This window comes from Ambystoma mexicanum, chromosome 1q (assembly GCF_040938575.1).
Source record: "Ambystoma mexicanum isolate Mex_15411 chromosome 1q, UKY_AmexF1_1, whole genome shotgun sequence".
Lineage (NCBI taxonomy): Eukaryota > Metazoa > Chordata > Amphibia > Caudata > Ambystomatidae > Ambystoma > Ambystoma mexicanum.
Window position 1 is genome coordinate 648,882,441 of NC_090922.1, and position 19,483 is coordinate 648,901,923.

Genomic DNA, 19,483 nt, shown 5'->3' on the forward strand with positions numbered 1-19,483 from the left:
GGTTGCTATGTGCAGAATTGTTGCTACTTTGTTCTAAAACTATTGCATTTTGTCAGTTGCTTTCACTTCCAAAATAATTTTTCTGGATACAGTCAATTTCTTCTTGTAGGTATTTGGGTGTACCATGCAGAAGAGTGTTATTTAAATTGGCTAATTCTGAAGCTGGACTTTTAGCTTAGTATATTTTATACTCTAGATTTCTTACATTTGAATGATGTATTGATATCCTTTTGATATCATGGATGGTGCTTTTGCTAATAGGTCCAGAAATGCAGGCTAATGAATGTCCTTGTAGTCCTGTGTATTTGCGCACTGGACAGATATCCATATTTTGCAGCACTTTCATTTTAATTTTGTCTTTACCTTTTGCATACTGATTGAGGATCTGACGTAAAGATTTGAAAGATTTGTTAGGAATGGCACACATTGATGTGCACGGCCATTTGTATACTGGACAGTCTGGTTCACTCAAATCGAGAGGTAATTCTGAGTTTTCAGGAGATACCTTTCTAAGCAGTGTTTCTTGTTCCATGATGGTATTATTCATTTTTTCATACCCTCGTCCACTGCTATGGATGGCAACTGTGTTTGTTTGATTTTGTTTGTATGCTTCTTCATTAAATTATGGGTCTGTGGTTGTCGTGTGACTCTATTCACCTCCACAAATATGTAAGAAGTTATGTTTGTTCAAATTCTGTTTATTGATAAATTCCTTTTGTAGTTTGGTACTTAGTTTTGTTAGTGGATTCATCCTATTTAACACTAATATAAACAACTTCCTTTTGAAAAGGATTGCACTGTCCACGAGAGCTTGTAGGATTAATTTTCTACGATAGGTTTTAAGGATTGAGGATGATTTCGGTCCTCTTCTTATTAGATTTTGAAGGACTCTGTGGCGAAACATTTTTGCTAAAATACTTTTTTTTACTATGGGTTCTTGTTACTGTCTCAGGATTAATAGGAGCATTGTTAGCAGTACTGGTAGCCGATTATTTCTGGAGAGTTTTGTGTTTCATGCTACATTTTGATGGAAGAGGTAATGTTTCGGTAGTGAAGCTTCCTTTGTTTTGCTAAACGACTATATTAGCTGTTTTGTTCCAACGTTCTCTACAAACTCTGCTACAGATGGATGCTTAGGTTGGACACTTTTATTTTTTATTTCCTCTACCTCTGCGTTCCTTTCTACAGACTTGCTTTTTGGTAGGCATTCTTTGGGGTCTTTTGAAAAAAAGGCATGGTTTGGTCTGTTGTACAATGTATGTGTGCTGTGTGCATGCGTGCATGCGTTTGATGGGAAAGTTCTTTGTGGCGGTGTGTGAAAGTGCATTGGCCTCTTACATTGATTTGGGAAGGCTATTTTTCTGTTTGTATACTACTACAATGTGCTTCAGATGAGAGTACAAAGTGGGCTAGTGGTGAGGTGAAGCATTAACAGTAAACGTAATGGCACACAATTGAAACAGCTATTTGTTATCTAGTACTAACATTCTAAGGATTCTGTATGTTATTTGCATTCCAAACACACAGGGATTTGTGAGCCATTCTGCCTGTTATTCTTTATTTAATAAATGGGGATTTGTGGGTAGAATGGTTCAGAAATCAATGTTTGATTTGGTGCGCAAATTAAATAAATAACCCACACAGTCTCTTTGAGTAATAGTTAGAATATAAAGGTAGTACTGTACTTACTTTTTTGCGGAATGACCAGGTTTCTTCGGATATGTCGTTTGCAGTGTAGAGGCTGTTGATTTACAGAAGAGTAGTTTTCACTCAGATTGTAAAAAAAAAAGTTAGTAACTTCGTGTGCTTAAAGCAGTGATGTTACTATACATGTTACTTTTGCATCTTTCATGGGAGTATTCTCCTTTCATATTTCTACACAGTGCACGTGTGCATTTCACTTCACTATGTGCTGCCTCTGTATGTTATTTGTAGTATAATAGTTGCACGTGCTTCAGAAATGAGTAAAATGTTTTGGTGATGAAAATGCCTTGTTTTTTAAAAAATGTATTATCTATAGGACAGAGGTTTGTAAGCAATAGGTCAATATAGTAGATGGGAAAAATTCCTCTACTTTCATATTATAAGTACGATTCCGAAAAATCGTGAGATGTCACCACAGCAATTGGGAGCGTTTATTTTTCTCATACGATCGCATTGCAAGTAGCATTAATGTAGGTGGTACACGTTACAAAATTCAGACATTTTCTAATGGACAATAGAGTCATGTGCATAAATCGGGAGGGTTGGCATGTATATATAGGTTATGTGGGAGACAGTAAAAAATAGTGTGATTTTTCAATGAAAAATCATGAATCTCACGCTTAACTCAGGAGCATTGTCATTTATGTATAGGCTATGTAGATTTAGTGGCATTACTCTGTTTATATGGATTCATAAGAGTTGTACATGTACTCTGAATAGAATATGCATACCTGTAGTTTGTAATCATGCATGTGGATATGCATGGAGCTGTAAGTAGAAATCTTCGAGACTTGTACAGTAGTTTTTGTAGTAGGTGCTTTCCAATGATATGAGACTTGAATTCAGAGTGATCAACAGTGCATTTGAAGTGCAGAACTCTGATGATGGAGTTAGATGTAGAGGTCTTGGGTGTGATTGGTGGATGGTTGTGTGACTGCTTAGCAGTATCCAATGAGGGAATGGAAATGAGTGATGTGGAATGTGTAGAAAGGCTGGCTAAGAGTTACGTGCTGCGCGGACACCGCGGCTGTCCACGGGTAGGGCGTGCCACATAGAGGGTTTTCCAGCAAATCCAGCATGGAAAGGGGACTGTAGGGATCAGCCAATCAGATGTTGATGTTGTGGATTTGTGTAGAAAGAGAGTGTGTGTAGTGAAGATGGCAGAGGTGGAGAAAGTCAGGGTGTTGGTGCTCGGAGATATGTTTGTCCATGGGTTACAGCAGTATTCTCAATGCAGGCATGTGGCAAACAATTTCGATGTTTGAGGAGTGGAGGTGGTGTGGAACCCTGTGCCTGATTGCAATGTAGAGTTAATTCTCCAAGTTTGTGAAGATATGCGTAGGATGAACAGTCACCATCTGGTAGTTTTGCACTATGGTGCTCTCCATTTGGGCTACGCGAGTCCCCCTACTTTGTTGGCAGATTTGAAACAGTTGGTTCAAGCAGTAATTAAAATCCTTCCAAATGTGAAAGTAATTTTTTCTGGATTACTACCTAGGACAATATGGGACAATAGATTTGTTTTTTGTCCTCAGCAAAACATTGCTAGGTGCGCAATCAATCGAGGCATGCGTGCTTTCATGCTTAGAGCTCATATGTTTTTCTGTAACAACGAGAATATTGTTTCGAGTAATGCTGCTTATTTTGAAGAAGATGGTGTTTCTTTATCTTTTTTGGGAAATGCCATGCTGTTTTGGAATGTAACGGTTGCTTTGGAGAAGGTTATGTGAAGACTTTAGTTATAAAATCAGAAGAAAAAACCCCAAAAAAATACAAAATAACAGGTGTCTGTCAGACATCTGCAAAAACCCCAAAAAGATTGCTCATTTCAGAGCCAACCTCAAAGGGGAAATGGGGCACACTATTTAAATGTACATTCACCACGCTCAGATCTTCTGTATGTCTGCGGACATGGCGGTAGTCTGTGGACAGCGTATATTACATACGGGGATTCTGGGGTGGAGAGGCATGCAAATGAGAATGAGCGGAGCTAGGGATTGGTCAGTAAAGTTTAGTGGGTGTGTTGTGTAAGGAGAGATTTTGTGAGAACATCTTTTTCCTGAGAGAAGAACAGATAGCTATGGCTGTGTGTTTTCAAAAACAGATTATGTGGATTTTGGGAGCCTCATGGATACATTGGTTGGAGGTGCATGCAGAACATTGTGGTGTATCTGCAGATCTTGGATTCCCTCATGTGGAAGTGTACTGGCATGGAGTGTGTGGAATAAAGTGGCTGGACTTGGTACCTCTCTATGTCTGGATAATGCTCTGTCTGTAAAGTAGCACAATTTTAATTAATTGTGGAGAGAACAGTTTAGGATATGGGTCTGGAATTTCTTTGCAATTTGCAATGAAAGAAGGACTTGAGAAGGTCATGGACATGTTTCCAAATTCCCAAGTAATTTTTTCTCGTATTGCACAAAGACAAATGTGGGTGCGTACTTCTTCATTTGGACCACAAATGGAGAAAGCGAGGCACAATGTCAATAAGGTTGTTTGTGCCTTTCTAAGAGATGTTGGCATGTCCTCTTTTCATAATGAAAATATTATGTTTCGTAGCACATACATTTTTTCGCAGAGATGGAGTCCATCTTACATATGCTAGCAATCAGATTTTTCTGAGAAATATACAAAATGCATTGCAACCTTTTTTGTAATTACAGTCATCTATTTTGCATTAGATGTTGACGAATACAAGTTTTTCAAACACACAAACACACCACCAAAAGGCTCTTTTCAGAGCCATCACTTACTCCCAGAGAAAAGTGCATTGGTTTTTCTAGGGCAGTACCCCAAAATGTTATCTGTCCTAGGACTGTCTGCGGACTTTTAAAAAATGCGCAGGGCCCTGCACTGTTTATTTGATACTTCTATTTTTAAACTGTGAAAGGCGCCTCTGAAAAGAGCCTTTTTTTATTTTTGTTGTTTTATATTTATTTTGCTTTTTTACACACAGTAGTAGAGGAGGGGAAAGGAGGGTAAGGAAGGGACACCAACCACAGGGATAAGAAAGGGCAGGTGGAGAGAGGAAGATGTAGGGTGGGCCTTACTTAGGTAGGTAGCAGGACTTCTGGTGCTCCGTGACTGCAGTCTCAAAAGCACTTTGAAGACTCTCCCCCCCTGCAGAGTATTGCGTCGCAGTACATGCAGAGTATTGTGACTCTCGAAAGGTAAGGGTCAACAGCATTGTGAATGGCCTATGAGGCATCTGGAGGGATGCGCTCTCCCACAGGAGTGTCTCTTGTGGTGAGAGGAGTGGAAACAGAGCATGTGGTAGAGGAACTCAACCTACTACGTTCATCACAAGGTACAACCTTCCGAACGGCCCCACCGTGGAACGACTTCAGGTGTAGCTTCATGGATGTTGTACCAAAGCTGTACGAACCACGTCTCCCATGACTCAGCACCAATTTGCACTGGTTACAGGTGACCTTGTTTGCATGTGCTTTTGGTACATTACCATAAACGGAAAACAACCACCACACCCAAGACTCCCGGCGAGTGCTGGTAGTAGGGAGTTCCTCAACCTCATTCTCTTCATCCTCGTTCTCTACATCCTCACGCGTGTTCCCCTCTGCAGGCCCTTGGGGAGGTGGTGGTGGCGGAGGGTTTGGGGGTGGTGCTGAGACAGATGTAGCAACAGCAGCCATGGATGCCATTAGGGTTGATGAGGTAATTTCAGCAAGAGCAGCAAAGGCAGCAAAAGTCGATCTGCAATAGCCAGAAGTACAATGAAGATCAGCTCTGGGGTGTGGCCTTTCATAGGGGTGGATGGGTGCGCCTCGTGAACATATCAAACACTCAAAAGCGTTCAAAAAGTTACAGAAAATATGTGGAAAGCCAGGGCCATTTTCTGGGACATGTGAAATGGTGATTTTTTACTTTAAAATAATTTGGATTGTCTGAATAAGTTCTTTTCAAATGTTGGGCAACCGGACAGAGTCCACAAATTTGGACACACACTCAGCGTGGGTGCGGTCACATGATGACGTCAGGAACACGTCCGCGAAGGGAATGGGTGTCCGCAGGACACCAAATACACAGGAGCGGTTGTGCGCATACGCGCGGGTGTTCTACGGACAGTGTTCAGGTCCTGAAACTAATTAAAAGTGTGACACAAGTGAGACGGACAGTTACGGACAGGCCCAATGTTCGCAGGACTTGCGTGTGCGGTGCGCATGTGCGTAGATGCTCTGCAGACTGTACGGCCAGGTATAGTGTCCTTAGGACACCTTCATATTGTTTGAATACGGACATCCCGGACACCGCGCCTGTTCTACAGACGGTGCCATCTTGGTTGCGAACGGTACGGACACGTATAGTGTCCTTAGGACACCCCCATTTTGTTCATTTATGGACATCCCGGACACCTGGTGTGTTCTAAGAACAGTTCCATCTTGGTTGCGAATGATACGGATAGGTGTAGTGTCCTTAGGACATCCAGATTTTGTTAATTTCGGACATGCCAGACAGGCGCACTGTCCATGGACATTTTAATTGCTTTTTTTTAAAAAATAAGACACAAAGAATTTCATTTAAAAAAACATAACATTTTTTTATTATATACAGATACACAAATTATGAAAGAGAGGGGGAAGCAGAAACTGATACAAAAACAGGGGAATTAGGGGTTTGGAGAGGATGTGTGGGAGGGGATGAAGGGATGGATGTCTCATCAAAACATTTATCTTTTTGTTGAGGGTTTGGGGATAGTTTACTGGGACATGGAGAGGGGGCACAGGTACAGGTGGGACAATGGTATTTAATGTTTTCTTTTATCTGGTCCTCCACTAACTGTTTCAAACCATTGAACCTTTCCTTGAGCATGTCTACTTTCTGTTCCATGTGTTCCAGAGTCTTTTCCATTGTGTCTTTTAAAGTAACATTTTCAACATATAAGGTAATGATTATTAATTTGCTTATATAAACAAGTGTCTACCATTATTATAACGGTCTTCAGACATTTCCTCATGTGGAACATTTTCTTCTAGCCACTCCAATGTACTGCACATTTCTGTGTGAAAAACTAAAATATATTAATTGTACTGTATATTATACAAAAAGTATAGCAATGTATAAGAAAAATGAAGTTTACTTACTAGTTTCTGGTAAATTGTATTCGTTGTGTTGTGTTGGTCTACTGTTGCTTCTAGCTCTGCAGTTTCTGTGAGGTAATTATGTTGGAGGTATATCTTTTTTGTTATGGTATAATCTATTTTATTACATATCATATTTAAATGGATGGTTGATGTGTTAAATATGTAGGTGCCACTGCTTATTTATTATTATATATAATGTGTTTATGTGCTGCTTTTTGAACTTGCGCAGTGTTTATATGGTATGATAGAACAACTTCAGATACCCCCTGTGTGTTTGGGTAGTGTTGATGTCATCCGTGACCGTCCGCGGACTTCAAAATCATTAGCGGGGTGTTCGGTATGTTCTATGTTACTTGTCTATAAAGTAAGGCAACCCTAGTAAACATCTATCACTATGAAATGTATATTCAGTAAAAAAACTTTGTTAAACAGATGTTATGGTTAAGTTGCGCTACTACAAAACCTATGAAATTCAGGAAAAAAACATTGTTAAAGGGACGTTATAGTTAAGTTGTGCTACTAAAGACCTATGAAATTCAGAAAAAAAACGTTGTTAAAGGGACGTTATGGTTCAAAGTAGTAAAACTGAAAAACCCCTGAGATTCGCTAGTTATGGTAAGCTAAGCAACCATAACTCGCGCCACCACCGTGCATTGGTAAGACTAACACACATCAATGTCATTGATGACATCACTGATGACATCACATGTTCATTTACCTTTAATGAAAAGTCTGTACAAGGGATTCTTATTGTAATGTTAATAAAAAAATGTCAAGGATCATTGGAATAAATATCATGAGGTACGTAGTGCATTAAGTAAGCATTAACCCAAATAGCATTGTATTATGAAGTTTTTTCCAATATACTAAAATACACATGTAGTAACATAGGCATATTGTGCAGCAGACATGATGAATATGCAATATTAATAATCTTGCCATCTTAAATAATAACATTCTAAATGCATTCTTATTAGAATCTTGTATACTGTGAAACATTTAGAGGCTAATTCATGGAATTATTTGCACTGAAAAACATGGAGTTGTGCGCCATTCTGCACGCAAATCCCTGTTTAACAAATGGGGATTTGCGGGCAGAATGGCACACAAATCCCGTTTTTTGGCGCAAATAATTCCATGAATCTGCCCCTTAATAAGTACTGAATCAAACCCACTTACTACATTATTGCATTACTGCACACGACAAAAACAAACACATGACAACACATACAAATGGAGCATATACAGGAAAAGTGAAGTAAACAAAAAAACAGCAGTATTATCCGACAATCTTCATACCCTATCTGATTATCTTCATGCACAGAAATGTTTGTTCTGCTTCAAAACTACTACTTCCCTATGTATAACTATCACATATTGTGACTAGACCCTAAAGAAAGTAGTGTAAATGCAACGTGTAGAAATATGAGCATATCCAGAAAAAGTACAGTCATAAGAAAACAACAGACCTATAAAACAGTGTTGATAACCTTACTAATAATCTTCATACATAGAAAGCATTGCTGTCTTCCAAGTCTGTGTTTTCCCCTTTGTATATGTATCATATGCTTTGAGTGGACACTAAGTGAATTACTGTAAGAACATATTTGATGTATAAGTCTACAAATATAGTACTTTGTACTATAGTACAGTGAATTTTTAGTTCTCGACTGTTGCTGGACTAGATATATCACTAAAGGAAAAAAACAGAGAGTCAGACATGTGATGTCATCAGTGATGGTTAAGTTGCGCTACTAAAAACCTATGGAATTCTGTTAAAAAACCTGGGACGTTATGCTTCCAAGTAAAACCGAAAAAAACTGAAATTCACCAGTTATGGTAAGCTAAGCAACCATAACTCGCGCCACCACTGTGCACTGCTAAGTCTAACACCCACGACATCAAAGATGACATCACAAATGTAATTGATGACATCACTGATGACATCACATGTGTATTTACTTTTCATGAAATGTGTGTACAAGGGATTCTTATTATAATGTTGAGAAAAAGGATCATTGGAAAAAATATCATGAGTTAATTAGTGCATTAAGCAATGCATTGATATAAATAGCATTCTATTATGAAGTTCTATCCAGTATACTAAGCTACTCATGCAGAAACATAAGCATTGTGTGCAGCATATATGATGAAGGTACAATATTCAAAATGTTGATATGTTGAATAATGAAATGATAACTGTTTTCTTATTAGAGTTTTGCATACTGTGCAATATGTAATAAGTAGCTAATAAAACCCATGTATTAAATAATTGCATTGTTACAAACAAAACACAAAGAGACAATAACACATACAATAACACATACAAATATGGGTATATACAGGGAAAGTGAAGTAAGCAGAAAAGCAGAAATAGTAGCAGAAATAATTCATAACCTAACTGATTATCTTTATGCAAATAAATGATTGCTCTGTTTCAAAGCTGCTATTTATCCTATGTACATGTATTACATGATGCGACTGGACCCTAAGGAAAGTAGTGTGAGTACAATGTATACAAATATGAGCATATACAGGGAAAATAAAGTAATAAAAAAACAACAGAACTATCAGAAAGTGCTGATAACTCTACTGATTATCTTCATGCACAGAAAGAATTGCTGTTTCTCAAGCTTGTGTCTTCCCATATGTATATGTTTCATTTGATATGACCCGACCCTAAGGGAATTAGTGTAAGAACATACTTGAAGATAAGTCTACAAATATACTATGTTTACAATTTTTAGTTCATGACTGTTAGTGTAGAAAACCATGTGGCCTACATATGTCAGTAAAGGAAAAAAGAGGGAGACAGACATGTGATGTCATCAGTGATGTCATCAATGACATTTGTGATGTCATCTTTGATGTCGTGGGTGTTAGTCTTAGCAGTGCACAGTGGTGGCGCGAGTTATGGTTGCTTAGCTTACCATAACTGGCGAATTTCAGGTTTTTTTTGGTTTTACTTGGAACCATAACGTCCCTTTAACAAAGTTGTTTCACTGAATTTCACAGGTTTTTAGTAGCGCAACTTAACCATAACCTTCTTTTAACAAAGTTTTTTCACTGAGTTTCATAGGTTTTTAGTAGGTAGCGCAACTTAACCATAACGTTCTTTTAACAAAGTTTGTTCATTGAATATCATAGGTGTTTAGTAGCTCAACTTAACAATAATAACTCTGACTTTATGTACGTGTAGTATGGAACATACTGAACCCCTCTACTGAATTTGATGTCCGCAAACTCTTCTAATGTCCGCGGACATGTTTGGACAATAGCACCACTACCCAAAAAGTCTGGGGGCGATATGTTTAATTGTTATATCATAACATATGAACATTTTATAAATTCACAAACCAGCACACATACACATTATATGTAGTAATAAATAAGAAGTGTAACCCATATATATAACACACTAACCATTCATTTAAATACAATATTTTCTAAAATGGAATATACCAAAAGAAGAAAGATAGGCTTCCAACATGATTACCTCACAGAAACTCCACAACTAAGAACAACAGCAGATCCACAGACCACTCAGAACACACCTTACCTGAAATAGTAAGTGTACTGCATTTTACTCATATATTTGTAAACTTTCTGAATTAGATACAAAAAAGAATGATGTTATGTTTTTTTCTCACAGAAATGTCTAGTACTCCGGAGTGGCTAGAGGAGCATTTCCGACGTGAGGAAATGTCAGAAGATAGTGAATCTAATGGCAGACACTTTACTATATTAACCATTTAATTAATATTATTTTATATACATTTAACATATATATTTTTTTTTGTACAGACCATACAATAATTGAAAATACTAATGAAAAAGCTGTATTGGATAAGACTCTTCAGCAAATAGAAGAGAAAATGGACTTACTCTTGGCAAATTTTAATAATTTGAAAAACTTTGTGGAGGATCACTTCAAACAAACAACTACATACCATTGTCCCACATGTACCTGTCGCCCCTCACCATATCCCAGTCAATTATCCCCAAACACACTCCATGAACCAAAACATTTTGATGAGAATTCCATTCCTTCTTCATTTCTTGTTTTTTTTTTTTTAAAAGCAAATCAGGAGTCCACGGACAGCGCGGGTGTCCGGAATGTCCGTGAAGAAACAAAAATGCAGGTGTCCTAAGAACACTATATCTGTCCGTACTGTTCGCTAACAAGTTGAAACTGTTCTAAGAACACAAGCGGTGTCCTGAAATGTTCGTCAATGGACGAAATGTGGGTGTCCTGACGACGCTGTCCGTATTGCTCGCTGGCAAGATGAAAGTGTTCTTAGAACATATTATGTGTCCTGGGATGTTCGTAAATAAACAAAATGGAGGTGTCCTGAGGACGCTATGCCTGTCCATATTGTTCGCAAGCAAGTTGAAATTGTTCTAAGAACACAGGCTGTCTCCTAAAATGTTCGTAAAGAAACAAAATGGAAGTGTCCTGAGGACGTTATACCTGTCTGTATTATTCGCAGGCAAGTTGAAACTGTTCTAAGAACACAGGCTGTCTCCTAAAATGTTCGTAAAGAAACAAAATGGGAATGTCCTTAGGACGCTATGCCTGTCCATAATGTTCGCAGGCAAGTTGAAACTGTTCTAAGAACATACCTGGTGTCCTGCATGTTCGTCAATGGATGAAATGTGGGTGTCCTGAGGACGCTGTACGTATTGATCGCTGGCAAGATGAAAGTGTTCTTAGAACACAGGCTGTGTCCTAAAATGTTCGTAAAGAAACAAAATGGAAGTGTCCTGAGGACCCTATGCCTGTCCGTATTATTCACAGGCAAGTTGAAACTGTTCTAAGAACACAGGCTGTCTCCTAAAATGTTCGTAAAGAAACAAAATGGGAGTGTCCTTAGGACGCTATGCCTGTCCATAATGTTCGCAGGCAAGTTGAAACTGTTCGTAGAACACACGTGGTGTCCTGAAATGTTCGTCAATGGACGAAATGTGGGTGTCCTGACGACGCTGTCCATATTGTTCGCTGGCAAGATGAAAGTGTTCTTAGAACATATTAAGTGTCCTGGGATGTTCATAAATAAACAAAATGGGGGTGTCCGGAGGACACTATGCCTGTCCGTATTGTTCACCTGCAAGTTGAAATTGTTCTAAGAACACAGGCTGTGCCCTAAAATGTTTGTAAAGAAACAAAATGGGAGTGTCCTGAGGACGCTCTGCCTGTCGGTATTGTTCGCAGGCAAGTTGAAACTATTCTAAGAACACACGCAGTGTCCTGAAATGTTTGTCAATGGACGAAATGTGGGTGTCCTGAGGACGCTGTCTGTATTTTTCGCTGGCAAAATGAAAGTGTTCTTAGAACATATTATGTGTCCTGGGGTGTTCGTAAATAAACAAAATTGGGTTGTCCTGAGGATGCTATGCCTGTCCGTACTGTTCGTAGGCAGGTTGAAACTGTTCTAAGAACAAACGCCTGTCCGTAACTGTTTGTGTCACTTGTGACGCATTTTTAATTACTCCAGGACACGAACAGTGTCCGTAGAACACCAACGTGCATGCGCAAAATAGTTTCAATGCATTTGGTGTCCTGCGGACACCAACTCCCTTCGCGGACATGTTCGTGAAGCTATCATGTGACCGTGCCCACGATCAGCGTATGTTCTGATTGTGAACACTGTTCGTGTCCCAAAACAATTTAAAACTACATTTTCAAGTAATCTACAATATTTTCCAACAAAAACTCACCATAGAACAAGTCCCACATAGTAATCCTGAGTTTCTACATACTTTTTGTGACTTTTTGAACCCTTTTTTCTGTTCCATCTGTCCGCATACAGCGCGGATGTCCCCGAACCGCGCACAAGCAGCCCTATTAAAGCAATTTTGCTGCCAATTTGCAGATTTCCATCGCAAACTTGATGGCATCCGTGGCTCCACTACTGCCACCTGGTGCTGCATCTGCCTCAGCACCCCCCACCGCCTCCACCACCACCACCTCCCCAAGGGCCTGAGGAGGGAAACAGGAGTGAGGATGCACAGGAGGAAGAAGAGGATGATGAGAATGAGGTAGTGGAAGTCCCTACTACCAGCACTCGGCGTGAGTCTTGGGTGTGGCATTATTTACCATTCGTGGTAATGGTCCTAAGGCGCGTGCGAACCAAGTCACCTGCAATGAGTGCAAAATGGTACTCAGTCGTGGGAGGCATGGTTCATACAGCTTTGGGACAACTACCATGAAGCGACACCTAAAGTCATTCCACTCGGGGGCCATTCGCAAAGTTGTACCTTGTGAGGAGCGTAGCAGGTTGACTTCCTCTACTTCATCCTCTGTTTCCGAACCTGTCACCACAAGGAACACTCCTGTGGGACAGCGTATTCCTCAAGCTGCCTCACAGGCCACATGCAATGCTGATAACCCTTACCATTCGAGGGTCACAGTTATGTGTATGTACTGTGATGCAGTACTGTGCAGGGGGAGAGACTTCGTAGTGCTTTTGAGGCTATCGTTTCAGAGCACGAAAAAATCTGCTCACTACCCAAGTGAAACCCACTCTACATCTTCCTCTCTCAGCTCGCCCTTTGTTATCCCGTGGTTGGTGTCCCCCCCTTACCCTCCATTCCCCTCCTCTCCTAGTGTGTCTTGTATAAAAAACAAAAATATTTAACACAACAAAAATAAAAAAGGCTCTTTTCAGAGCTGCCTTTTACAGTTCAAAAATAGAAGTGAAAATAAATGAAGCAGGACTGTATTTTTTAGAAGTCCGCGGACATTTGGGGTGCTACCCTAGCATAACCATTGCAGTTTTATCTGGGAGGAAGTGGTGTCTCTGAAAAGAGCCTTTTGGTGGTGTTTATTTGTGTTTGAAAAATTTGAAATGCTCAACACCTACTATGAAATGGATGCTGTAATTCCAAAAAAGGTTGCAATGCATTTTGTACATTTCTCTAAAAAATCTGATTACCAGCATAAGTAAGATGGACTCCATCTCTGCGAAAAATGTATTTACTACGAAGTATAATATTTTCATTGTGAAAAGAGGACATGCCAAAATCTCTTAGAAAGGCACAAACAGCCTTATTGACATTGCGCCTTGCTTTCTCCATTTGTGGACCAAATGAAGAAGAACAAAGCAACATTTGTCTCTGCGCAGTCCGTGAAAAAATTACTTGAGAATTTGTAAACATGTCCATGACCTTCCCAAGTGTTAGGACACTCACCCGGGAACAGGAACGTCCGTATCCTCGTGGGCGGGGAGATGCCTGGCGGCTGTACCCGTGGTATCGTCTTGGCCAAAGGTGTATTCTCCGAGGTCATCGCTCATTTGGGGTGCGTGACCGCTCCGGGCGAGTCGGGGTGCATGCGTTCATACGCGGAAGCGACAGGGAACGGGCTTGTGGTTCAAGCCTCGTTTCCATGAATACCTTGATTCCGCGCATGCGCCGACTCGGATTGCGGGTCAAGCCTCGCTTCCATGCCGAGTCTCTATAAAAGAGCTTCCTGGTCTTGTACTCACCGCGTCTCAACGCGGTTTGGTCCCAACCTCCCGCTCGCTACTGGATTACCTTGTCCATACTTGGTTACTCCGCTTGCCTTCCTTGTTCCCTTCCTGTTTGCCCTGCCTTCCCCTGTCCTGTTGGTCTGGTTCCTTGGTTGGGGGTCTGGCCTCCCGGGGTTGGGCTTAGTCTGGTCCTGGTCTGGAGCCTCTTGTCCCATCCTTTTCCCTTCTTGCCGCCTTACCCCTCTCCTGCCTGCCCACCTTCCCTTGCCTGAATACTCCTCTGCCTTGTGCTTGGGTACCAGTGCCTCTACGGTGCCTTTACTCTGCCTTTTCTGCTGCCTGCAGTTGCTGCCATGCTACAGTCTCGGCTGCCTTCTTCTACCATATTCGAGAGGGTCTCCGCAGAATCACAAGCAACGCACTCAAGCTTGCTGTTAACATCTACCGACCTTCCCTGTTCAGTGCTCGCACTGTTCTGGCGCCACTTAAATCCAGGGAAGTGTCCATCCGTGGCGTCAGGAATCGGACCCATTTTCAATCCTGCAAATCAGGACGGGACCTGGGCCGGTTCTTGGAGTTACCCTGTCATCTTTCGTTCTACAATCAACGCCCTGGCAACCCCGGCACGCAAGCCTTCAGGAAACACAGGTACGCAGCATCCTCGGGACGCACATCTTGACAGATTGAAACGCCTAACCTCCGATTCGGACCCAGAGATGGAGGAATCCTCTGATCTTAGAGACGAAATCAGATCTTTAAGGGCTGAAATGACAGCGCTTTGTCTAGAAAATGAGACACTACGTCAGATGGTGGTGCATAGGACTAGCACCACAACTCGGGTTGATTCTGCCATGGCACAGACAACACCCATGAAGTTTGATGGGGATTCTAGAAGAGTGGCCGAATTTTGTAATCATTGCAGGATTCATTTTTTGTTCCGGGCTTCCAGTTTCACCGACGAGAAGGCGAAGATTGGGTATATTCTAGGGAATCTAACCGGAAATGCGCTTGCATGGGCAGCTCCTTTGGTGTCCTCAAACAGTCTAATTCTGAGTGATTTTGCCGCCTTTGAGAAAGCGTTCCTGGAAGTGTTCCAGTCACCTAACTTGGCCACCACCGCACAAAATCAATTGATGGATTTAAAGCAGGGTTCAAGTGATCTGATCACATACATCGGTCGATTCCGTCAATTGGCGGCGGATTCTCAATGGCCAGAAGTTACACAAAAGACGCTTTTTCGGCGAGGCCTGAGAGAGGAGTACAAGGATGAACTTCTTCATATACCAGAACCGGATACTTTACAGGTACTTCAGGAAGAGGTTCTTCGAATCGATCACCGTTTGGCTGAACGGAAGGGAGAAAGACGTCGGTTGGAGAGGACGTACTCCAGGTCTTTTCCATTACCTGCCGGTGCTTCAAGTACATCAGAAACGGGTCCGGAACCCATGCAATTGGGGGCACTCAGAGGACCTTTGTCCGCGATGGAGAGGAAACGAAGAAGGGACTTGAATTTATGCCTGTATTGTGGTGCAGCCGGGCACTATTTGGGTACTTGTCAGTTACGACCACTCAGGAAGTCGAAAACTAATAGGCCTGTCATGTATAAGGAAGGCAATGACAGGCCCACCGTTTAAACCAGTCCTTCCGGATACCAATGGTTTCTTACGGCCCATGTCATCCGCAGCCCTTTTGGTACTCCGAATTAAAGTACTCTGGCAGGACAAGTCAACTGTAATCATGGGTCTTCTAGAGTGTGGAGCATCTGGCAATTATATCGATGTTGAGTTTGTCAAGAAGAACCAGATACCTCTACTTAAGAAGAATCAAGCTACACCGATTGAGGTCATTGATGGTACACCTTTGTCTTTTGGTCCCATTCAACATCACACCGGAGTTCTGCAGTTGTGGATCAATGAACATCAGGAAAAGATATCTTTGGATGTGATTAAGTCACCATCTTATCCGATCGTGTTGGGTTTATCCTGGTTGTTGTATCACAACCCTAAAATTAATTGGGTAACCCGTACATTGACATTTAATTCAGATCGTTGTTTACTGGATTGTTCCTCCTCAGGGTTATCTGTTGGGATATCCACACAGAGACAGAGGTGAATGGAATATCTTATGTATGCCAGATATCTACCGTACCATCTGAATATGCAGACTACTCTTCTGTGTTTTCGGAACCAGGGGACATTCCTCTGCCTCCTCATAGAAGTTTTGATTGTGCCATAGATCTGTTGCCAGATTCTGTGATTCCACATGGACGAGTGTACTCCTTATCTCCACAAGAAAGAACAGCCTTACAAGAATATCTAAACGACTGTCTTCAGAAAGGGTATATCACCCCTTCCAAGTCTCCTGCAGGATTTCCGCTGTTTTTCGAGAAAGAAAAAGGAGGGCACTTTACGTCCCTGTGTGAATTATCGGCAGTTAAATGATCTTACTCGGAAGGACAGATATCCGTTGCCTCTAATACGTTATATCCTGGAATCCTTGCACTCTGCCTGTATATTTTCTAAGTTGGATTTAAGAGGGGCATATCATCTGGTACGAATTAAAACTGGTGATGAGTGGAAAACGGTTTTTAAGACACCCTTGGGGCATTATGAATATCGTGTAATGCCTTTCGGACTATGCAATGCCCCAGCCGTTTTCCAGCGTTTGATGGATGACGTATTTTCGGATTTATTCGGAATATCTGTGTGGGTATATCTAGATGATATACTGATTTTTTCAACAGATAAGAAGGAACACGTTTTACATGTCAAAGAAGTTCTCAGCCGTTTACGTCAGAACCACTTATACACCAAGGCTGAGAAATGTCTCTTCAATCAAGACAAGATTGAGTTTCTTGGGTACGTGATTTGCCTTTCTGGCATACAGATGGACCCAACTAAGTTACGGGCAATTCAAGAATGGCAACAACCTAATGATGTGAAGGCCCTTCAGCGATTCCTTGGATTCGCCAATTTCTATAGGCGCTTTATACCAGGTTTCTCGAATCTCACAGCACCTTTAACCAGTTTAACCAGCAGTAAGACGTTGTTTGTGTGGAATGAGGAAGCTACTAATGCGTTTGAACGTCTCAAGGAAGCCTTCAGAACCTCTCCTATCCTACATCATCCCGACGAGAGTAGAACATTCATTGTGGAAGCAGATGCGTCGAATTTCGCCGTTGGTTCTGTTCTGCTACAGAAGGACCCACAGTCAGATGTTGAATTCCCAGTGGCTTATTTTTCCCGAAAATTAACCTCAAGCGAACGGAATTATGCCGTGATCGAGAAAGAACTTTTAGCTATCAAATTAGCTTTTGAAGAATGGCGCCATCACCTTTTGGGAGGTCGGTTTCCTGTTGAGGTCCGTACCGACCATAGAAATTTACAGTACCTACGATCTCTTCAATGTCGCACTTCCCGCCAGGACCGTTGGGCGTTTTTCTTTTCACATTACGATTTCACAATCACTTACATACCCAATGCTCGGAATCTGAAAGCAGACGCATTGTCTCGCTCCTTGGAAGACATCAAGCAAGACAGCCAGAATCAGCTATTGCTAGCCCCAGAACATTTTTTGTTTTCCGTGTCTCATTGTCTGGATACGTTCTTACAAGAAACGTTGGCAGATCCCTACAGAACGGAACTATTGAAATTACCCCAAGTTAGTGAGAACGAGGGGTTGCTCTTCTTCAGTGGGAGATTATATGCACCTACCGACTTTCTTCGAATTGCCATTTTGCAAGCATTTCACGATTCGAAGATTGGGGGCCATCGGGGCATACGTGCAACACAAGAACTTGTCGCCAGACAGTTTTGGTGGCCAGGATTGGCTAAACAGATTAAACAATACGTGGAATGTTGTCCAGTATGTGCCCAAGTAAAGATACCAAGAAGGAAGCCACTCGGTCTACTCCAACCAATCGAGACACCGCCATATCCATGGCATACTATAGCTACTGATTTCATAGTGGAACTACCACCCTCCGAGGGCTTCACATGCATAATGGTAGTAGTGGACTGTTTTTCCAAGATGGCTCATTTTATCCCCTTGGTTAAAGTTCCCTCTGCTAGTTCCATGGCCCAAGCATTTCTGCACAACATTTACCGGTTACATGGACTACCCGATAAGATCATCTCAGACCGTGGTTCCCAGTTCATATCATCTTTTTGGAAACAGCTGTGTCGTCACCTGGGCATACATCGGGTGCTTAGTTCCGGCTATCATCCACAATCCAACGGACAGACTGAGAGGACCAATCAGACGTTGGAACAGTATCTGCACTGTTTTTCTAACGCCTCTCAGACCAACTGGGCATTGCATTTGGACTTAGCTGAGGTGGCTTATAATAACTCGATCCATTCTGCTACAGGATTAAGCCCCTTTATTTGTTCCTATGGACTCAATCCTAGACTTTTTCCGTTTGCTCCTGTACGACCAAGCACGGTTCCCTCTGCTGATCAGCTGATTCAAGAGATACAAAGACTGCATGCTCAGGCGACTGGTACCCTGGTTAAGGCATGTGAGGACATGAAGGCCAGGCAGATAGGAGGCGTACCCCTGAACCCACATTTAGGGTTGGAGGGAAGGTGTGGCTTTCTTCCAAGAACTTACCTGTTCGCAACTTACCTACGAAACTTGCTCCCCATTTCCTAGGGCCCTTTCGAATTACTAGACGGATTTCCCCGGTGGCATTCAAACTAGATTTGCCCCCATCCTGGCGGGTGCATCCCGTTTTTCATGTCTCCCTGTTTAAGCCTTACCTGGATGACCCCTATGGGCGCTCGGGCTCCCGTCCTGCGGCCGTTGAGGTACAGGGTGTTCCTGAATATGAGGTCCGGGAAATCTGTGATTCTCCTTTCCATCGGGGTCAATTGCAGTTCTTGGTGGACTGGGAGGGGTATTCAGCTTGTGACCGCACTTGGGAACCTATTGGGAATGTCCATGCTCCTCGTTTGGTGCGTGAGTTCTATTTACGCCATCCTTGTAAACCGGGGGCCCCGGGTCTTTCTGGGAGGGGGCATGGTGTTAGGACACTCACCCGGGAACAGGAACGTCCGTATCCTTGTGGGCGGGGAGATGCCTGGCGGCTGTACCCGCGGTATCGTCTTGGCCGAAGGTGTATTCTCTGAGGTCATCGCTCATTTGGGGTGCGTGTCCGCTCCGGGCAAGTCGGGGTGCATGCGTTCATACGCGGAAGCGGCAGCGAAC